This window comes from Mesoplodon densirostris, chromosome 3 (genome assembly GCF_025265405.1).
Source record: "Mesoplodon densirostris isolate mMesDen1 chromosome 3, mMesDen1 primary haplotype, whole genome shotgun sequence".
Lineage (NCBI taxonomy): Eukaryota > Metazoa > Chordata > Mammalia > Artiodactyla > Ziphiidae > Mesoplodon > Mesoplodon densirostris.
The window spans coordinates 46,850,602-46,874,697 of NC_082663.1; the positions used below are offsets into that span (position 1 = coordinate 46,850,602).

The window sequence follows — 24,096 nt, forward strand, 5'->3', positions numbered from 1 at the left end:
GGATCATATCTAAGGTCAAGCATGGCCCAGAGGTACAGTCATTCCACTGGGAAATAACAGGAGAGATGCAGTGAATGATACATTGTGACTTGCATTTCCAAACCTCTGGGACTGGTATGTGCACACAGGCGTACACACCCCTGCAGAGCTACATATGGAAGAGTTAGGGGATTTTTTCCTTGGTAAAGAAGAAAAACAAAGAGAAAAGATGAAACAAGTTTGCTGAAATTTATATGAACTTTTGAGTATTAAACATCTAAGTTTGATTAAAAAATAATTAAAATTTTAAATGAAAACAACTTTTAATAAAATACATGTCCTTCAAAAATCAGGTAACATTTTAGTTTAAAATTACTCTAATAGGTCTGACGATGTGGTTGGGGATGGAAGCTGAGCATGGAGGCCTTATGATGGGGCACCCTGGCATGCATTATGCCCCAGTGGGAATGCATCCTATGGGTCAGAGAGCAAATATGCCTCCTGTACCTCATGGAATGATGCCCCAAATGATGCACCCAATGGGAGGACCACCAATGGGACAAACACCTGGAATGATGTCTTCAGTAATGCCTGGAATTATGATGTCTCATATGTGTCAGGCTTCCATGCAGCCTGCCTTTACTGCCAGGAGTAAGTAACATGGATGTAGCAGCAGGTACAACACCCGGCGCAAAGTCAACGTGGACTGAACATAAATCACCTGATGGAAGGACCTACTGTTGCAATACTGAAACAAAACAGTCTATTGGGGAGAAACCAGATGATCTTAAAAGTCCTTCTGAGCAACTTTCATCTAAATGCCCTGGAAGCAGTACAAATCTGACTCTGGAAAGCCTTCCTATCACAATTCTCAAACAAAAGAATCCCGCTGGGCCAAACCTAAAGAACTTGAAGATCTTGAAGGATCCGAGAATACCATTGTTGCCGAAGTCTTATTACAAAATCAAGCCTGCACACAATGATCAAAGCTGAAGAAAGCATATTACAAAATCAAGCCTGCACACAATGATCAAAGCTGAAGAAAGCATATTACAAAATCAAGCCTGCACACAATGATCAAAGCTGAAGAAAGCAGTAAACAAGAGTGCGCCATAACATCAACAGCCCCAGTTCTTACAACAGAAATTCCAACCACAGTGAGCACCATGGCCGCTGCCGCTGCAGCCAATGCCAGTGCTTCCACCTCTGCCTCCAGTACTGTCGGTGGAACGGTTCCAGTTGTTCCTGAGCCTGAGGTTACTTCGATTGTTGCTACTGTTGTAGATAATGAAAATACAGTAACAGTTTTGACTGAAGAACAAGCACAACTTACTAGTACCCCTGCTGTTCAGGAACAAAGTGTTGAAGTGTCTAGTAATACGGGAGAAGAAATATCTAAGCAGGAAACTGTAGCTGATTTTACTCTAAAAAGGAGGAGGAAGAAAGCCAACCAGCAAAAAAACACATATACTTGGAATACAAAGGAGGGGGCAAAGCAAGCATTTAAAGAATTATTGAAAGAAAAGCGGGTGCCATCTAATGCATCATGGGAGCAAACTACGAAAATGATCGTTAATGATCCATGATACAGTGCTTTAGCAAAGTTGAGTGAAAAAAAAGCAGGCCTTTAATGCTTATAAAGTTCAGACAGAGAAAGAAGAAAAAGAAGAAGCAAGCTCCAAATACAAAGAGGCTAAGGAATCCTTTCCGCGTTTTCTTGAAAATCATGAGAAAGTGACTTCCACAACTAGATACAAAAAAACAGAGCAAACGTTTGGAGAGATGGAAGTCTGGAAGGCAATATCAGAACGTGATCATCTTGAAATCTCTGAAGATGTTTTATTCTTTCTTTCAAAAAAAGAAAAGGAGCAAGCAAAGCAGTTGCAAAAGAGAAATTGGGAAGCCTTCAAAAACATACTTGACAACATGGCTAACGTGACATACTCTACTACTTGGTCTGAAGCCCAGCAGTATCTGATGGATAATCCAACTTTTGCAGAAGATAAAGAATTACAGAACATAGATAAAGAAGATGAGTTAATTTGCTTTGAAGAACACATTCGGGCTTTAGAAAAGGAAGAAGAAGAAGAAAAATAGAAGAGTTTGCTTCGGGAAAGGAGATGACAGTGTAAAAACAGAATCTTTTCAGATATTTTTATTTATTTTTATTTTTTTATTTTTTTATTTTTATTTTTTTTTGCATTATGCGGGCCTCTCACTGCTGTGGCCTCTCCTATTGTGGAGCACAGTCTCCGGACGTGCAGGCTCAGCGGCCATGGCTCACAGGCCCAGCAGCTCCGTGGCATGTAGGATCTTCCCAGACCGGGGCATGAACCCGTGTCCCCTGCATCGGCAGGCGGACTCCCAACCACTGCACCACCAGGGAAGCCCTTCACATATTTTTAGATGAACTGCATGAACATGGACAACTGCATGCTATGTCATCTTGGATGGAATTGTATCCAATAATTAGTTCTGACATTAGATTCACTAATATGCTTGGTCAGCCAGGATCAACTGCACTTGACCTTTTCAAGTCTTATGTTGAGGATCTTAAAGCATGTTATCATGATGAGAAGAAGACAATAAAAAACATTCTAAAGAATAAAGGATTTGTAGTTGAAGTAAATACTACTTTTGAAGACTTTGTGGCAATAATCAGTTTGACTAAAAGATCAACCACATTAGATGCAAGAAATATTAAGTTGGCTTTCAATAGTTTACTAAAAAAGGCAGAAGCCTGTGAACCTGAAAGAGAAAAAGAGGAGGCTTGGAAGATGAAACGAAAAGAATCTGCATTTAAGAGTATGTTGAAAAAAGCCACTCCTCCAATAGAATTGGATGCTCTCTGGGAAGATCATGAATGTCAACATCATCATTCAAAGAATAAGAAACATTCTAAGAAATCTGAAAAACATCACAGGAGTCACTCCCGCTCTCAATCAGGGTCGGATTCAGATGATGACAACAGCCATTCAAAGAAAAAAAGACAGCGATCAGAGTCTCGTTCTGCTTCAGAACATTCTTCTAGTGCTGAATCTGAGAGAAGTTATAAGAAATCAAAAAAAACATAAGAAGAAAAGCAAGAAGAGAAGACAAATCTGACTCTCCAGAGTCAGATGCTGATCAGGAGAAGGATAAAAAAGAAAAAGACCGGGAAAGCGAAAAAGACAGAACTAGACAAAGATCAGAATCAAAACACAAATCACCTAAGAAAAAGACTGCAAAGGATTCTGGTAATTGGGATACTTCTGGCAGTGAACTGAGTGAAGGGGAATTGGAAGAACACAGAAGGACCCTTTTGGAGCAACTGGATGATGATCAATAAATTATACCAAATATGTTTACAGTATGATTTAAAGTCTAATTCAGACCAGGGATTCTATTTTAAGTTCAATTGAAATAACACTGGGTTTTAATTATATCACAGAAAAAAAAAGTGCATTTACATATTGTTATTGTGGACTTTATAAAAGCAAAGGAAATTGAAAATAACTTTTGATTCTGTATCACAAATCATATTTTCATACAGTCATAACTGTCTGTGACCCTTTCATAGGGCACTGCAGAATGGATTAAAGGTGGCAATTTACTGATAACTGCAGGTGTCTCTACTTGGTTCTAAAGTCTAAATCATGAGGTGATTTGATTTACTTTATACAAGTTGGATTTTGAAGATATAATGAAAGATTTTTAATATCTAATAGTACAAAAAAAAGCACCAGCAACAAATAAAACTGCTTTTTTGTGCACTATCCAGCTGGTTAAAGCCAATATGATCTTTTACGGTGAACTCAGAAATAGGTGTTCTTAATGGAAACCTGGTAGACCCTTAACTATAGTGGTGTTATTGAGCACTACTATAATAAAGCCACAATTATTTTTTATGTCTTCTTCTTGGATTGATCCCTTTATCATTATGTAGTGTCCTTCTTTGTCTCTTGTAATAGTCTTTGTTTTAAAGTCTATTTTGTCTGATATGAGAATCGCTACTCCAGCTTTCTTTTGATTTTCATTTGCATGGAATATCTTTTTCCATCCCCTCACTTTCAGTCTGTATGTATCCCTAGGTCTGAAGTGGGTCTCTTGTAGACAGCATATATACGGGTCTCGTTTTTGTATCCATTCAGCCAGTCTATGTCTTTTGGTTGGAGCATTTAATCCATTTGCATTTAAGGTAATTATCAATATGTATATTCCTATTACCATTTTCTTAATTGTTTTGTGATTGTTATCGTAGGTCTCTTCCTTCTCTTGTGTTTCCTGCCTAGAGAAGTTCCTTTAGCATTTGTTGTAAAGCTGGTTTGGTGCTGCTGAATTCTCTTAGCTTTTGCTTGTCTGTAAAGGTTTTAATTTCTCCATCAAATCTGAATGAGATCCTTGCTGGGTAGAATAATCTTGGTTGTAGGTTTTCCCCTTTCTTCACTTTAAATATGTCCTGCCACGCCCTTCTGGCTTGCAGAGTTTCAGCTGAAAGATTAGCTGTTAATTTTACGGGGATTCCCTTGTATGTTATTTGTTGTTTTTCCCTTGCTTCTTTTAATATTTTTTCTTTGTATTTAATTTTTGATAGTTTGATTAATATGTGTCTTCCTGTGTTTCTCTAAATACATTTTAAAAAGGCTATTGTGAGGGCATTATTTTGAGATGATGTTTAAAAAGTTAACATCAAACCAGATTGTAAATTAGCTTAAATATATTGCCTTAAGGACCTGATAAAGAATGTGCCACCAAACCTTAAGTGATGGTTGCAATATCCTTGTCTAAAACAAATCAATGTTGACTTAAACATTTTTTTTTTTTTTTGGTGGTATGTGGGCCTCTCACTGTTGTGGCCTCTCCCGTTGTGGAGCACAGGCTCCAGACGCGCAGGCTCAGCGGCCATGGCTCATGGGCCCAGCCGCTCCGCGGCATGTGGGATCTTCCCGGACTGGGGCATGAACCCGTGTCCCCTGCACCGGCAGGTGGACTCTCAACCACTGCACCACCCGGGAAGCCCCTTAAACGATTTTTTTAACAGTTGTCTTTTTTTTTTTTTTTTTTTTTACAATCTGATCTTTCTCTTGCTTTTTTTCATTGAGGAAGTCTTTTACCTTCCCTACTCACTAAGAAGTACTGACTTTTTGGTGCGCATTCTAAAGCAGTTCTGATATGAATATTTTTGTACATTTTTATCAATTATTATATCTCTTCTAGTGAAAAAAATGCTCTAATAAAAAGGTTATTAAGCATTGTCCTATGCCTAAAATATGGTTCCTTATATTTCTTTATATCAGTCATAAACAGATAAATTGAGTCATAAATATCTTAAACGATTATTTTATTTGCATGGTAAACCAGAGGATGAATTGAGTATGAAATATAATAAATGATGAATAAATAATGAACTTTTTTTGAACACCAATTCACATAGTTTCTCTTTTACGTGTATGTGAATTATATCCTCTTTTAAAAAACATGGAGTAGACCAAATGGAAAATAGATAACTAGTGTGAAGCAGCCACAGAGAACACGAGATCAGCTCGGTGCTTTGCAACCACCTAGAGGGTTGGGATAGGGAGCGTGGGAGGGAGACGCAAGAGGGAGGAGATATGGGGTATATGTATATGTATAGCTGATTCACTTTGTCATAAAGCAGAAAATAACACACCACTGTAAAGCAATTATACTCCAATAAAAATGTTAAAAAAATATATGGAGTAGTAGTTTTTGTTGATTTTCCTTTTGCAGTATTCTCTTGGCTTTTTCCTGTGTTTATTATTCCATACAAATTTAATTTTGCTTAAAATAGCTTTATCATTTTTATAATGATTATAAATGTTTATTATAAACAGTTGAAACAATGCAAATATAGTCAAAGAATATAAAAATTATCAAAAATCCCATGCCTATGAGAATATAATAATTATTATTTTGTAGCATATTCTTCTAGACCTTTCTCTATACATTTATAGATGTATAGAAGTAGGTAAACAGTCTTATATAAATGACATCATGTTACAGATTACTCTTTAATCTGCCATCGTACTCATTAATATTTCATATGTATAAAACCTATTTCATATATAAAATGATTTTAATTTTTTGTCATGTATTGCTATTTTTTCCAATATCTCTTTTATTACTTAATTTTCCACAAATAATTAATATGTTTAGAAAGTACTAAACTTCTGTGTTTCCTTTTGGTAATTTTATCTTTGCTTTGTACATTTAAATCTTTGATTCATATAAAAGCTATTCTGGGAAAGGATAGAGGGATCCAGGTCTTTTTTTTTCAAAGATACTAGCTTGTCCAAGTCCATTGATTCAATAATCATTTCTCCCCTATTGTTTTGGAATGCCATATTTGCTTTTCCATTATATATTTGACTAGATTTCTATACAAAGCTTCCATTGATCTGTTTAATCCTGTCCCAGTACATTGGTTTTAATTACTCTGGCTTTAGAATACATTTTTAAATCTGGAAGGATACTTTCTTGCTCTATACTCTTTATTGTTCAAAATTTTCCTTTATTACTCTTCCAGATATACTTTAGAAAAATTCTGATAACTTGTAAAATGAAATACTATTGGGGTTTTATTTTGGTCACATTGAATTTATGGACTGATTTAGGGAAAATTGATAGTTTCACAATATTGAGTTCTTACTTACAGTAAAGAAAAAACGTTGACTCTTCATTTATGCAGTTTTTACATTGCACTCTTCAGTAGTGTTGCATAATATTCCCTATACAATATCTTCACACTTCTCTTCAAATTTATTCCTAGATATTTCAAGATTTTTATTGTTAGAGTGAGTTGGAACTTTACTTTTCACTTGTAAATTTCTGTTTCTGTAGAAAAGGTGTCAATTTTTATTGGTTTATAAGGGTCTTTTTTTGTTTTTTCAAAACAAAAAACTCTTTATTGAAGTATAGTTGATTTACAATGTTGTGTTAGTTTAAGGTGTACAGAAAAGTGATTTGGTCAGACATATATATATATTCTTTCTCAGATTCTTTTACATTATAGTTTATACAAGTTACTGAATATAGTTCCCTGTTCCATGCAGTAAGTAGATCCTTGTTTTTTATCTATTTTATAACTAGTAGTGTGTATCTGTTAATCCCAAACTCCTAATTTATCCCTTCCCTTGTCTTTCCCCTTTGGTAATCATAAGTTTGTTTTTTATGTCTGTGAGTCTATTTCTGTTTTGTAAATAAGTCCATTTGTATCACTTTTTTAGATTCCACATATAAGCGATATCATATGATATTTGTCTTTCTCTGACTTACTTCACTTAGTATCATAATCTCTTCTAAGGATCTTCTTTTTTTTGCCGTTATTATTTAAAATTGATATGGGTGAGCTTTTATTGTAAGTCTGGAAGAAAAATTGCAGATCATTACTTATGCATTATAAGTGTTTTTAGTATATTTATAAAACAAGTATACATAATGAACAAAGGTATGGAAAAATAGTTTCTCTAAAAAGTATCAATAAGTTAAGTTTTAAATATACATAAAATTATGAAACACCAAGATGAAAGAGAAATATTATATGTATTCACAATTTTACCGATGTAAGGAGGAATATTGAGTTTGGGAAATATTTCCTGTTAACAAATCAACACCTCCCAAGAAGAATAATCTTCAGCAGCCTGAAGAAATGAAGGGAAAATGAAAGGCAATGATCTGGGGAGGTGGTGTGAGACTACATTGTGAAAGATGGTTAGAAGTTTGGAATCTGAAGGTAGAACAACAGGTTCTGGTGAGTGGTTAAAGAGAGAATGAGAGTGAGAAAGGAAAACTGCAAGACTTCTGCTTGGGGAGCCTGGTGGGTTACCGTGTCATGGGATGAGATAAGTAGTACAGGAGATAACTGAGTTTTGTGTGGGTCACGTTGACTTGGTGGTTGGTGATGAGGTGGTGATAAGACATTTACTTGGTGAGGACCATTGGAACACTTGATAGAGAAGGGAACTGGTGACAAATTTAGACATCATTCGCCTTTAGGTGGTAGATGAAGTCATGGAAAGATAAACTTTATCCTAATTGAAAGAAAAATTATGACAGCGTTTTGTGCATATTAAGTTCCATAGTCTTCAGTTTACACATAATCTATTTAGGGTGCCTGTTATTCATACAATGACCACAGCCTGAAGAATAGACAAAGCATTTTAGATGAAATGACTGGAAATGAAACCCCAAACTATAAAAATTCATATTTTCTGACTTTCTAAGTTAATGTTTTCTGCATTTGCTTCTCCCTCTTTTTTTGCCCTGATTTCTTCTGCTTGCTCTTTTTGTTAGACGAACTGGCTTAGTCTAAGCATTTGATTTTAAAGCTTAGAGCAATTTAAGGTTTCCAAAGCATTCTTAGATCCACTGTTGGACCATAATATGTCATGTAGGCAATAAAGGATTGCTTGGAGAGCGCAATTTGCCCAAAGGAAATCGTTTTTAACAGCAGATAATAAAAGGGTTTTCAAGGATTTATAGGTTCTTTCCGGGGAGCACAGCAAGTTGGAATATATTTTAAACTGAGAAATAAGAAGAGTTTCCAAAAGAGTTTAATTTTACCCTATGAGATTCAAATCCAACTTTTCAAATCAGTTTTTTTTTGTGTGTGGTACGTGGGCCTCTCACTGTTGTGGCCTCTCCCGTTGTGGAGCACAGGCTCTGGATGCGGGGGCTCAACGGCCATGGCTCACGGGTCCTAGCTGCTCCGCGGCATGTGGGATCTTCCCGGACCGCAGCACGAACCCGTGTCCCCTGCATCGGCAGGTGGACTCTCAACCACTGCGCCACCAGGGAAGCCCTCAAATCAGTTTTATGACAGAGTATATATGTCTGATTATGCTGTTCATAGTTGTAATTTAACTGTTTTAAGTCATAGGAACAGTTTCTACTACAGAGAGTACTTACATAATTAATTACAGTTACTATTCAAAATTTCAGATGAAATCTTCAGTCTTAGATGAGAAAATATTTTAGGAAATCCTCATTGTGATGAAAAACCATTAAAAGGCAAACTGCATAAAGCAAGCAATAGTGAAATCCCTTCATGTCATGTTACTTCTCTCTCTTTCTAATGTCTTTCAAAATTGCATTAAAAAATCTTTGAATTAAATGTTTTTCCACAAATGTGTAAATTTGTTTCATAGTAATGATTGAGAAGCATTTGTTCATTTATCCTTTCATTCCACAAATACTTATTGTCTACTGTGTCCCAGGTGCTGTGCCAGGGGTGGGGATATGAAACACAAAAACCTCAGAGAGCTGATGTTCTTGTGGGTGAGACAAACAATACTAAGTAATCAAATATGTAAGTATAGAAATATACACATTAATTTCAGGTAGTGATAAGCAAATTACACATATATGCACATAAAATATGTGTAATATATAATTTATAACTATATATAATATATATAATATAAACATATACATAATTTCTTTAAAGGTAGATGTCATATGTGTAATAAACCTAGTTTGTGTAAAACCCATGGGGAAAAAAAGTTGTTTTAAGCAAGGGAGAGGCCACTAGAATGAAAGTTAGTTAACTCTGTTTCAAAGTGATAGTTCCAGAATTAGTGACAGAGGGGGACACCGGGAATCACTGCACAATTAAAAATAGAGAGAAAGAAACAGAAAGCTTGGGAAGAAAAAGAACTGCTTTGTGTGTGTCTATTATGTTGCGGGTATAGTAATGGACAATTTACTTATGTCAGTTTATTTAATCCTCCCAACAAAACTTGATGAAATAGCATATCTCCATCTTAACATAGGACAAACTAAAACCTGAGAGGCCAAGTGACTTCCCCGAGGTCTACCTAGTAAATAAGTGTGAATTTGAGATTTAAACTCCAGCTTCCTTATGTATTTACCACAGTGAGCGCTAGAGGAAAGGACTGTAGTTTAGGGATGAGAACCTTACTTTTAAAAATAAGTAGAATATTATTTAGCAGCCTACTAAAAATTCTTCCATGGTTAATGCATATATTAAAATCCCCCTGTTGGTTGCCTCACTTATCTCTTGCTGCCTAACACACCATGTTAAAGCTTAGTGGCTTAAAACAACAAAAATTTATTTAGCCTACTATTCTCTGGGTCAACAGTTTGACTCAGCTGGGTGGCTCTTCTGAGCATTGAGTTTTGATCATATTTTCTCACATCTGTGGTCAGCAGCAGAGAGGCTTTACTTCTGAGGTTGACTGGCTGTTTGCTGGGCAGTGGGACAATGGGGCTATTGGGCCACATGTATCTTATCATCCAGCTGGCTAGCTTGGGTTTGTTTACATGTTACCTTGACAGTTTCAAGAGAGGGAAGAAGCATACAGACCTCTTGAGACCTAGACTCAGAACTCGCATATCATTACTTCAGTCATATCTATTGGCCAAAGCAAGTCAGAAGATCAGCCCAGATTCAAAGGAGAGGGAAAATAACTGCCATATTGTGATAGGAGAAGCTGCAAAGTTATAAAAGGGTCATGCAGACAGGTAGGTTTGAAGAATTGTGGCTATTTTGCAATCTACCACATAGGCAAAAATGTGAGTTAATTGCATAGAAAAATAATTCTCAGTATTGCTTTTTGAAGTCCATACACATGTATGTATTTTTATGAATGTATACATACACATACATGTATTATATAAGTATTTCCCTATAAGATATTTTATTTCAAATGAATAAGTATAGTGAATTGAAATTATGTCTCTTCTTTTTGAAGGGGTAATGTCTTCACTACATATAATATTTTCTTTGGTCCCTTTTGAGAATTTATGCCTGTCCCATTAGTAAACTCTCAACAAATATTCGGTGAATAATCCTTTCCAGGCTTTATGTAATCTTTTTCTTCCTTTAGTCCCAGAGAGTAAGAAGCAATCATCTCTTCTTATATCACTCATGTTTGCCAGTGAGGGAGATGACAGGACTTTTTTCCTAGATAACACATAGTTTACCCCTCCAGAGTCTGTGGTGGACAGGACCATTTAGTTATACCATGGGTACTCATAATGAAGAACAATTAGTCTACTATTTACTCTGGCAGAACCAAGCCTCATTTCCCCAGCTGGCTTTTTTATAGGAAAAAAATATTAGATTTTCAAAGAAATAATAAAATTAATTATTGCCAATATTAGATTTTCAAAGAAATAATAAAGTAATTCTTGCCAATATTAGATTTTCAAAGAAATAATAAAATTAATTCTTTCTCAAGCAGCTAGAAATTGGTTCTAATTCACTGGCCACTGATTTCATGATGATCACCTCTTTCCTTAAGTTCTTAATACGGTAATTACCTTGGGATGCAAAAACCAAAAAGGAAACAAACAAACAAAATAATATTCTGCCTCTATCTCTGCAAGGTAGACAAGTATGAAACATATTATAAGGTTCCCTTAAACCTGTAAGATTTTAGTAGTCCATTATAGAAATTCTAATTGTTATGCCTTGCCTGGGATTTGAAAAGTAAGAGACGATATGGTCCCTGAGACTGACTCTTACTAACGGTATACTTATCCCTCTACCCATCCATCTGCTACCCCACCCCAGCCTATACAGAAACAACAATAAAATAAGGAAGTAAATGGTTCTTCAAAGATCTCTGGCTGTGTTTTCCTGGAGTTGAGTCTGTGAATACCAACCCCATTTCATCACACAAATCAGATATGGGAAAGAGACTACATTAGCCAGGGAAATTAATAACACTATAGACCAACCCTAATATCATAGTGACAATGTAATACAGTTTTTTTCTTGTGGTTATTTATTTCTTACGTTATGGTCTGAATCAAGTTGGGTAGCTCCTCTGTGTAGCCCTCCTTGAAGCACAAAGCCTAGGCTTCTTCCGTCTTTTAAGTCTACCATCTTGGATTCCTTTATGTTTAACTCTAAGGAAAGGAGAGACTGCATGGAGAAAGCACACACACTCTTACCTGCCATGGATAGGGCTCACTTCCCTCACATTCCACTGGTAAAACTGAATCGTAGGACCCATCTAGAATGGATGATTGGGGTTGGGGGAGTATAGAGGAATACCAACAACCTCTGACTCAGGGAGATATTCAAAGAAACTTGATTAACATGCACTATCAAAATTAAAACATTATAATGTTCATGTCCCCCTAAAATTCATCTCTTATTTCAATGTCCCATTAAAGCCTTAATTTTGGGAATATTTCATTTCCTTCATGAAATAAGCAATAGGGTTTTCGTTAGCATGTGAAAGAACAGAAGCTAAAGTATACCTTAAAGGACAGTCATGTCTCATGGGTTTTTCATTAGAATTTTGCTACCTGCAGCAAATATCATTCTATTCAGAGAAATAAACAAGTTCAATAACTGGAAATGAATGCATCTGAATATCATTTGGAATGATGTGTCCATCTTACTTTTTTTTCTTGCCATGTTATTTCTAATACACATACCCATGTTAATTAGACATGTACTTTACATCCATAGCAAAACAGTTTGTATCAACTCCAAAGAATTATTAATTTCTTAGGACCAAACACTGGCTACTTAAAACCATTTTTGTGCACACCTTTCTTTTGTATTTACCGTTGTACTCTTGACTAAGCCACTCTAATAATTCAAGTGTTAAAGACGCATCTGAGCAAGTGGGGCTGCAGCTGACTGATTGGATAAACCCTAGATGAGACAGATCTAAGTTTTTTTTAATGGATGTAATAAGTTTTATTTGGATATATTCAGTATAATTTTTTTATTGAAGTGTAGTTGATTTATAATGTTGTGTTAGTTTCAGGTGTACAGCAAAGTGAATCAGTATACATATATAAATATATTTCTTTTCAGATTCTTTTCCATTATGGTTTATCATAGGATATTGAATATAGTTCCCTATATATAGTAGTGTGTAGAGACAGATCTGACTTTGATCAAACACATGAGAGATGTCTTTTGGTTGGTGACCTGACTACACCCAGTGGGTGGCAATGCTTGAGAAGCCAGGGGCAGTGCCAAAAGAGAGGTCTTTCAGAAGATTAAAGGGACGCTAGTTAAATCCATTAACCCTATTCTTGAAAGTTGCTAATTGCCAGAACTATAGGCCCTGTATCTTTCCTCCTGCCCACCCCCCAGCTTCCTGTGAATGAATGTTCATATTACAATATCATGAATGCACCACAGAGGAAGAGATGGACAAAAGTGTAAGAGAACAAAATGGGGTGAACAGTGGTAAAAGCAAAAAGAAGCTAGAGTATCAATCATTTTCTAGTGTGAGCAGGAAGAGATTTGGCAGAGGTGACCGATCAGGGAGGAAATGTCGAATCTCCGGCTGCTCTTCCTCTCCCATATCCCGAATCCCCACTTGATGGAATCAGGTCAGGAATGACAAGATTTTTGTTAGGGGAAGGAAAGGCTGCTTGTGCTTAGTCTTTTATATCTAAAAAGCCCCTGGAGGGGACGGCCTGTAGTTTCATTTTCTCTTTTACTGGGTTGGGAGGGAAAGGATATTGTGCCCTTGTCTTGGAAGTCATTTGACTCTGGAAGGGGCAGAATGGAACCTAGGGCAGAGAAGGCAGAGCTGCCTATAACCAATTTGCTCAAGGCCAAAGGAGACGGGGAAGAAAGAGGCAGAAATCCAGGGGAGTGTCTTTGTTCAATAATAAAAGTTATGATTGCAGAGTTTTCTTTGTGCTGGTTTCTCTCATAGAACATGTTGAATTAGGCTTGTGGCTGCTTCAGAATTATCCACTTCTCCTTTGATAGGAGGAGACAATGAAGGAAAAAAATATAATGATATAAATTACATTTATATCCATACGGATAAAATTATTGAGCACCAAGCCAGCTACTTTGATATTAATTCTCATAACAACCCCCTCAGAAAGGTACGAATAAGACAATTCCTCAGCTGAGAAAACAGAAGTTAAATAATTGGTCCATTTGCCATACAGCTTGTAAAAAGAGCTGGGATTCAAATCCAACAAACTAGATGAATCTCAAAACATTATGCAGAGCAAACAAAGCCAGATACAAAAGGGAACATATTGTATGGATCCATTTGTATGAAATCCTAGAACAGACAAAAACTAAGCTATAGTGATAGAAATTAGATGAGGGGTGACCTGGGTGAGGGGTGGGAGTGTCCTGACTTCAAAGGGGCATGAGAGAACTTTTTTGGGATGATGAAGATGCTCTATTTCTTTCTTTCTCCTTTTTCTTTTTCTTTTTCTTTCTTTTTTTCTTTTTTTTTGAAGATACTCTATTTCTTGATCGTGGCCATGGTTAAACAAGCATATGTTTATCAAAACTCATTGGACTCTATGCAAAAATGGATTTATTTTAATGTATGTAAATTTTAACTCAATAGAATTTTTTTTTTTTTTAAAAAGAGGAAATGATCCTACCAATAAAGCACACTTTCCTCAAAGAGACACTGCCGCAAAGAAGGAATCTGTATGTGTCTGCATAAGGGAAGATGGGATAGAGAATATAAGTGCAGAATCACTGGCTCTTAAAGAAGGAGCTGTTTATGTTTCTTTCATCCGAATCATCCAAATAGTACTTCTGCATTTTTCTAGTCAACAACTGAATGTTTCACTGTATTTAATTAACAGACACTTACTAAAGTTATATCTAAACATGCAGAGTACACAGAGTACAGCATCCATTCTTTTGCTTAATTATTTTTCTTCTTCAAATTAAAACAAAAGCACATTTTGGGGAATTAAAATATTTAGATGATTACTTTCATTTGTACTTATATCTGTAGACATTGTTATGTACAGATAAACATTGTTGACTAATGCTTAGCTTGACTGCAGTAGGAAATGTGGGTTATAAAATTAATGTTAGTTCAGATCAAAAGGATAGTATTAGTAGACCCACCCTTGGCACAGATATTCTGCCTCGTAAACACATTTTACTAAGAGGTTTGAATAAAATTTCATTGTTATTTGTTGGAAAATTAATTTTGCTAAGAGATTAGTTATCTTTCTCCTAAGAACCTCGAGTTTTAAATATTAAAATGTGGGCTTCCCTGGTGGCACAGTGGTTGAGAGTCCGCCTGCCGATGCAGGGGACGCGGGTTCGTGCCCCGGTCCGGGAAGATCCCACATGCCGCGGAGCGGCTGGGCCCGTGAGCCATGGCTGCTGAGCCTGCACGTCCGGAGCCTGTGCTCCGCAACGGGAGAGGCCACAACAGTGAGAGGCCCACGTACCGCAAAAAAAAAAAAAAAAAAATTAAAATGTAACTCAATTTACTAAGGTGAAATAGAAGGGGAAATATTAACCCAGATATAACTATTAGCTAAAATTAAATGTTACTTGGGCAAAAGATCTGAACAGACATGTCATCAAAGAAGGTGACAAAGAAGGTGTTCAAATGGCTAACAAGAATATGAAAAGATGCTTAACATCATTAATCATTAAGGTAGTCCAAACTAAAACCACAATGGGTTACCACTACACACCTATTAGAATACTAAAGTAACAAATAAAAAAAATAAAAACAACAGCAAGAAGCTGACAGTGCCAAGTGCTGGTAAGGTTGCTGAGCAACTGAATCTCTCCTGCTGTGATGGTGGGATTTGAAATGGAACAGCCCCTCTGGAAAACAGTGTACCAGTTTCTTGTAAAACTAAACATGTGGCCCAGCAATAGCATTCCTGAGCATTTATCCCAAAGGAAGAAAAACTTATGTTCACACAGAAAACTGTACATGAATGTTCATAGCAGCATTATTCTTAATAGCCCCAAACTGAAAACAAGCCAGATGTCCTTCAGTGGGAAATGGCTAAACAAACTGTAGTTCATGCATACAAGGGGCACTACTCAGCAATGAAAAGGAATGAACCACTGATACACACACCAACCTGGATGGACCTCCAGGGATATGCTGATTGAAAAAATCAATCCCCAAAGGTCATATACTGTAGGATTCCATTTATATAACATCGTTGAAATAACAAAATTATAGGAATGGAGAACAGATTAGTGGTTGCTAGGGGCAGGGACAGAGGAGGGGGTGGGAAGTGGACATGGCTATAAAAGGGCAATAGGAGACATCCTTGTGGTGCTGGAAATGTTCTGGACTTGACTGTATCAGTGTCAATATCCTGGTTGTGGTGTTGTGCTATAGTTTTTGTAAGGTGTTACCATGGGGGGACACTGGGTAAAGAGTACACAGGATCTCTTTATATTGTCTCTTACAACTACATGTGAATCTATAATTATTTCAAAATGAAAATTTAATTTTTAAAAAGCACATTAAAGCATATAACCCTCCTTTTCAGAATCATTCATTAGCTTCCCATCACACTCAAAACCCAAAAATGCCTCAAAATTACCTCACAGGATTTGCAGGATCTGGCCCCTGGCATCTCCTTCCAGCTCATTTCTTACCATTATTCCTCTAGCTGACTTTGCACCCCACACTTGACTTCTTTCCAATTCTCAAATACTCCAAGGCCCTTCACATCTCAGGCTCTTTGCGCTCCAGCCCTGAAATGCCCTTTTTCCAGACTTTAGAATGACTTACTCTCTCCCTTAGTGCAATTGCTCACAGGTCATGTCCTTAATCTCACTTGGTCACTTAATGCCATTTGGCAAAATATCCCCTCCTGCAAGAGGACTTCTCCGACCACTGTATCTAAAAGGACATTTGTGTCCCATTCCCATATCAGTCTCTGTTCTCTGATGCTGCTTAATTTCCCTTTTGGGTATTCTTACCTGACACTACAATGTCTTTTTTTTGTTTTCACTTTTTTTGGTGGTAAAATATACATAACATAAAATTTACCATTATAGTATCACTTTTATTTATTTACCACAATGAATAGTAATTAAGTTCCATTGGGGGTAGAGCCCACATTTTCCCTACTCACTATTAAATCCCCTGGACCTAGAACAAATATTTGTTAAGTAAACAGTTATTAAATTAATGAATAATTGAGTAAACAAAAGCAATTTGGGAAAGTATACATACCTCTATGAGAGTATCTGTGGGTAAAACTTAACACAAAATCATGATATATTATTTAGTCCTGCCAGGCAGGTAATGCATAATGCTGTTATGGGTTGGGAACGGGGATTAATACATCACAAGTGAGAGAAGAGAGAAATAATACCTGATGAGCATTACTGTTTTACAGAAGGTATGGGAATATGATCTACGGAAAAATTTTTGTGTACAAACTTGTTAGCAATGCCTTTCAGTTGCAATAGTTTTTCTAGTTACTTCTTTTAAGCTGTCCTCTTGAGGAATTAGCTGCTATGGACCTCTCTTTATTAGAAGACACTAAAGCTTGGGCCCTGCCTGCAAACAAACTAGTCTTTATGATTGCCAGTATATAGTACCAGTGATTTCACATTGAAGCAGTATAATAATTGGTCGATTAAATGCTCTTCAATCTATGGGCACTCATTTCATTGTTGTTATTTGATTAATTCCTTAATGGACCCTCACTGTGGAAGAATCATCTTCTCTATGCAAGTCCTGGTACTGCTTCTCCTTGAATTATTCAAGCTCTGTATTATTCATTTTATATCTTCCTGGTATCCTCAGAATGGCTTGCATTGTATAGGCTTTCCAAAAATGTATTTTAGAATAGAGAAATGAGGGCTTCCCTGGTAGTGCAATGGTTAAGAATCTGCCTGCCAATGCAGGGGACATGGGTTTGAGCCCTGGTCCGGGTAGATCCCACATGCTGTGAAGCAGCTAAACCTGTGTGCCACAACTACTGAGCCTGTGCTCTAGAGCCCGCGAGCCACAACTACTGAACCCACGTGCCACAACTACTGAAGCCCGTGCGCCTAGAGCCCATGCTCCACAACAAGAGAAGCCACCGCAGTGAGAAGCCTGTGCACTGCAATGAAAAGTAGGCCCCGCTCGCCAAAACTAGAGAAAGCCTGTGTGCATCAACAAAGACCCAATGCAGCCAAAAATAACTAACTAACTAAATAAATAAAATTTATATTAAAAAAAAGAATAGAGAAATGAATAAACAAAGGACATTTGATTCCATTTCACATGTTTAGGAATAGGAAACTTTCATAAGCTTATTTCCTCTGAAACCCCATAAAGTCATGAAATGCTAGCCTTCTAGACATTCTTAAGTGAAAGAGTTAATGAGAAATCTGCACGTCCACTGAGGAGCATGGAGGCTAACACCCCTCACTAAATTCTTGAGTGACAGAAAAAAACCTTTTTATTGCCTGCACTGCAAACTCCTCTGGGTTTGCAGCCATAGATTTTTATGAGGAGATGTTGGGCTGTACTCTATTTTAATTCAGTGCTTCTGGCAGGTTCCAACACAGGTGTGAGAGGGTGAATCGCTAAGTAGGCAGCTATGTTTATTCGGTTAGGGACTGTATAGGGTGACATTCGTTGGCCCTCAGGAAATCAGCACAGCCCAATATAATTGACTGCATTTTATTATGTTTGGAATGTTCATGTTTCCCCAAGCCAGCTCTGCTCTGACTATAATTAAACCGAAAATATTCAAAGCATTTTCTGCTTGTAAATGGTAGTTGACAGAGAAGGCAAATAAGCTATTACACTGTCTGAGTGGGTAGCCTGGAGGGTGAGCATCTCTACTTCTGCTAAGTGTTTAGGTTAGAGACATGCTAAAACCCACCTGGAGGACAAATACAATGTTTCTTGAGTAAGAATTATCTGGAGAGTTTGTTAAAAGCGTGAGGTTCCTGGGCCAATTATACCTCAATAAAGCTGAAGAAAAAAAAAAAAGATTCCTAGGCCTTACACCCAGAGATTCTGATGCCAGACACCCAAGGAGGGTACAAAAAAATTGTATTTCCAACAAGCTCCCAGGTGGTACTGGTCTGCATACCACATACTTTGGAGCACCCCACCAGGCCAGCCAGAGTTAGCCACGTAACTAGCACTAGAGATGGGAACTGCTGGTATTCCACTTGGCTGCAAGTTAGTTGCAAATCAGCCGGAGGCCTCAGCTGAGGTAGGAGCAGATAGGCCCTCGTCTTCCCCAGGAAGAAACTGCAGCGCCTCTGAAGACAGATGTTGAATGTGATGCTAATTACGTGGGAGCTGACTCACAGGATAATGGAGGTGATTCATGGAAAGTGCTGCTGCAAAACCGAATGGAGACGTGAAAACAAGTGGTGACGTGTGGGGAATGTCAGACAAAAGCCAAAGATTTCTTTTGTTGCCTCTGAACCTTTGGGCATTTTATCTGAAGGAGACAACCCATTGCCATAGAATTGGAAAACAAAGTTATACGATGCCTTTAGATAGACTATATGGTGTGTCAATGCATCGTGGTAATAGCTGTGTCACACCCTCCTGGTTGCTTTCCCAATATCTTTTCACCCGTCCTCCATACCAACAGCACCACAGTATGGTGTTAACTGAAGACAAATGGGATTAGTTTTATACACTATTGATGGCCCTTGCAATGGAGGCAGATTTTATTGAGTGTAGCAATATGTCCAGTTATAAAATTCCATTTCTCAGCTTCCTTTACAGCCACGTTCATCCACATGGCTGAGTTCTAGCAAGAGGGATATGAGCAGACGTCTTCTAGGCAAGCTTCCAGGAATCCTGTTGTTTCCCTGATTTAAAGGAATAAAATGACAGACAGGGCTGCAATAGTGCTCTTTGCCATTCCTCTTCATCCTTTCCTAGAACGTGGTTGTAAGGCTTGAAGATATAGGACCCACCTTTGCAAGCATTAGGATAGAAGCCAAATGGAAAGATGGAAGGATCTGGGACCTTGATGGCATCCTGGAGCTTCCGTACCAGCACTGGGCTGCCTACCCCAGGTTTCTACTGTGGAAAGAAAGTATTGGGTTAAGCAGCTGCTTTTGTGTACCTGTTATATGGAGCCAAACAACATTCCTAACAGATGAAATGGGTATCATTTATTGAGAATTTACTATATGTATATGCCAACTACTTCACTAAGAATTGTATATGTATTATATCATTTAGCCTTCATGGCAACCCCATGAGGTATATTGTTCCATTCTATCAAAAATTTCTAAGGAGAATCAACAGCATTAAGAAAAAGTGCATGTTTAATAATGCCAGTGTAAATCTAGTTGGGTAGATTTGAGTCTTATTTATTTTAACCTGGCCCAGCTCCTAAGATAGTCTCCTGACACCTGCTTTATTGTGATATTGTCCTATGCATATTATATTGACTTTTAATTATCAATCTCTACCTCCCACTGGGTTCAAATAAGGTGAAACATCTCTTAAGTGAAACAGTTTTGATTCTTGTAACATGGACATAGACTATGGAGAGACATTGGCTTGATAGAAATGGCTCCACAGTAGATTCTGCCAGTATATAATATAAATTACCCATGCACAAACATTTCATTAATTTTTTTTTTTTTTTTTTTTTTTTTTTTTTTTTTTTTGCGGTGCGCAGGCCTCTCACTATTGTGGCCTCTCCCGTTGCGGAGCACAGGCTCCGGACGTGGAGGCTCAGCGGCCATGGCTCATGGGCCCAGCCGCTGTGCGGCACGCAGGATCCTCCTGGACCGGGGCACGAACCCGTGTCTCCTGCATCGGCAGGCGGACTCCCAACCACTGCGCCACCAGGGAAGCCCCATTAATTTTTTTTTATTACAGCTGCCTACCTTAAAAGCCTGTCGTGCTAAGTCATGTTCCTTCCTTTTCTCTTTAAAGAAAAGTGATTAGAACACTAAGTGGAGTAAATTAACCTGAACCTCAGAGGTAAAGGGAAAAATTAGCTTGCAAAGAAATGGTTCACACTATCTGGAATTTATTTGCAGCTTGGATATGGGGGTGGAAGGTTAGGAGCCTGGGAGATAAATGGAGACTCTAGTTTTAAATTAGATTTTAATGTCAGTCTGGAATTCTAGTTAACCTCAAAATGACTGAAATTTCTTTGGCACTTGAGTGTTTCGCAAAATCATTATTAAAACTCAACTAATAGTTTTAATTCCCCTATATGGAGAGGATCACACAAGTTTACAAAATCATATCTTCTGAATTCACATGAAGTATATAGTTATGACACAACCAGGATCAAATCATAGAATCATCAAATTTTAAAGACCTCAGGGTATCTAGTTTAATATACCCATTCATATATGAAAACACTATATAGCTAAGAGGTGGGAGTCATTCCTGCTAATATCTAATCCAAGACTAGAATTAGGGGATCCTAAATCTTACTTTAAGATTCTTTCTAGTCCCCCATGGCCTCCTGTGAAAGATTCCCCTGGTATTTTTCTTCCACATTCTAAGTCCCAGTAGATGTGTATAATTTTTTAGCTGTAGGCTCAAGCAACTGATGACTCTCAAGTGTGTCCTTTGTTGTTGAAATCAAATCCCCATCCCTAATGTGGCGTATGATATCATTTCCCCTTGACAGAATTAGAGAAAATCCCACTCTTGAGATGCAACCCCACGTTCCAAGAGCCTGCTCCCCAAGTCACAGCAGACCACACCCAGAGGCTGTTAGAACATGGGGGTGGGTAGTTAGCCTGGGGCAGGGGGTGTCCAGCTCACATCCAGCCTGCTTGCTGACAAGCTCCCTCAGCCCCAAATTCGGGGTACAACTGACAGTGATGGTATAAATCCAGGTTCCTAGGTCAGCTGGGGCCTCCCTGGAGGCAGGAGGACCTCCGTGTTAGGTGCACTGGCTCAAGAGTCAAAATACCTGGGGTCACATGCCAGCTCCATTGATAACTGGTCCTTAAATTAATCTTGAGCAAGTCGCTTGTCCTCGCTATGCTTTGATTTTCTCATCTACAAAATGGACCTAACAATATTAACTTCACAGTGTTGAAAAGATCAAATGAATGAATTATGTAAATGTAATCCCTGCTTGATCCTAGCCCTAGGGTCTGTCATGACCCTACATACTGCTCATACAGGCAAAACCAAGGTATGAGTCAACCAAAAACTCATCCTTCAGTTCTCATAAAGACGAACTCTTCCAATTTTTTTTTCATTAACCAACACTTTTTCCATAGGATGATTTGGAGATTTCTAAAGAGTATAATCTTTTTTTGCCCTCACCCTCTTTTGTTTTGAGAATTTGGAGAAGCGGCGACAGGCAGCCATTTATACCATCTGCATGAATATTCCCCAGGAATGCACACATCCACTAATCATTTTTCTACCCCTCTCATTATTCTCAGGACTGGTTTTTTTGACGGGGGTGAGGGGGGAATCATAAAACCTTTTGAGAATCTGATGCAAGCTATTGTCATCTCCTCTCCCATCAGTATTACTATCACATGCATGTTCAAACAATTAATATACAATTTCAGAGGTCAGGACACCCCCTGGTGCCTATTCCTGACCCTTTGGGAAGGCCTGTGATAAAGATTCTAAGTCTACATACACTCTTTAAAATAAAAATGTTTCCAAAGGATGGATTAAAAACATTTTTTTTAAACCTTGGCTCAGATATAATTTGAGGGAAAAAAATTGCTAAACAACAGAAGTGATTTGTTCTCAGCATCTATGGAGAAGACACATTTCTCTTCCACTATCTTTCCCTTTTTGGTGATTTTGGACTTCCTGGGCTGTGCTGAATGTGATAATGTTCTAAGTTAGCCAAATATCTGTTAAAGATCTGCCAAATTTCAAAGCAAAGCTATGTAATTATGCATTTACAACATAAAAAAGTCAAGGTGCCCAGAAAAATGTGCCTAAAAATGGGGAAATTTTATCAAAGACAAATTATGTATTTATCACCTTAAAATCAGAATTGCAGTTATTTGTTTAAACTCTATGCCTGATGCGTAATTACATGAAAGGAAGTTAAGCAGAAGCCTTATGCCTGCTTTGTGTGACAGCTGGGTCATTTTAATTTTATTGACTACATGTAGAACCTGGCCAACTTCATGGTCAAAGTCAGATTCTGGTCTCATTTCCACTACAGACTCAGTCCAGCTTTGCCCTGATGATTCACAGAGTGCACTTCAGGTGCCATATCTACATAGTCAGTATGGAATGACGTCTATGAAATCAAACTCATGCTAATGCTTTGGCCATCATACATTTTGCAGGACTTCTGAGCAGAGGAGATCCCACCTCTTGTTTCTGTTCCAGCAAGTCACAACCTCTCTGGGCCCCCATTTCTTCTACCAAGTGACAGGTTAACCTTACCTCTCAGGTCAAGTTCAATGCTCCTTCTCCCCTTCCTCACGATCCATCAGCCAAGGGCTGCTGCTGATTGTGTGCTCTTTCCTTTCCTGAAGATAATAATACTAACAGTTACCAAAAGCCTGACACTGACTCATGCCGGGCACTGTTCTTTTTTAATTTTTATTTATTTATTTTTAACACCTTTATTGGAGTATAATTGCTTTACAATGGTGTGTTAGTTTCTGCTGTATAACAAAGTGAATCAGCTATACATATACATATATCCCCATATCCCCTCCCTCTTGCATCTCCCTCCCACCCACCCTCTCCCAGCCCTCTAGGTGTTCACAAAGCACTGAGCTGATCTCCCTGTGCTATGCAGCTGCTTCCCACTAGCTATCTATTTTACATTTGGTAGTGTATATATGTCCATGCCACTCTCTCACTTCATCCCAGCTTACCCTTCCACCTCCCTGTGTCCTCAAGTCCATTCTCTAGTAGGTCTGTGTCTTTATTCCCATCCTGCCCCTAGACTCTTCACAACCTTTTTTTTTTTTAGATTCCATATATATGTGTTAGCATACGGTATTTGTTTTTCTCTTTCTGACTTACTTCAGTCTGTATGACAGACTCTAGGTCCATCCACCTTACTACAAATAATTCAATTTCGTTTCTTTTTATGGCTGAGTAATATTCCATTGTATATATGCAGGCACTGTTCTTAATGCTTCATAAAAAAAAATTTAATTCTCACAACAACCTTATGTTTTAGGTACTCTCATTATCCCCCATTGAAAACTGAATAAACTGCCTATCAGGAAAGTTAAATATCTTGGTCACATTCACACAGTTAGCAAGAGGCGGAGCAGAGGCCCTCTGGCTGCAGAGCAGGCATGCATGAAGACTCTGCTGTTGCGGTAAAGCAATAGAGTATTTCTTGTTAGAGTTCCTAGATTAAGTTGCTTATTTTCCAGCATATTTTCCTGGACTTTAGACATTTAACCAAAATTTACATACTTTGGAATTGGAATCATTTACAAAATTGCACCCCTAAAAC

The 24,096-nt window shown here is 37.8% G+C and overlaps 1 protein-coding gene and 1 pseudogene across 1 annotated transcript in view; both read left to right on the plus strand.

Moving 5' to 3' along the window:
* The window catches only part of RAB3C (RAB3C, member RAS oncogene family), a 279,596-nt gene that overhangs the window by 45,502 nt on the left and 209,998 nt on the right, over window positions 1-24,096 (plus strand). The gene's annotated exons all lie outside the window — the stretch shown is intronic.
* On the plus strand, window positions 396-3,411 carry LOC132485220 (pre-mRNA-processing factor 40 homolog A-like; annotated as a pseudogene).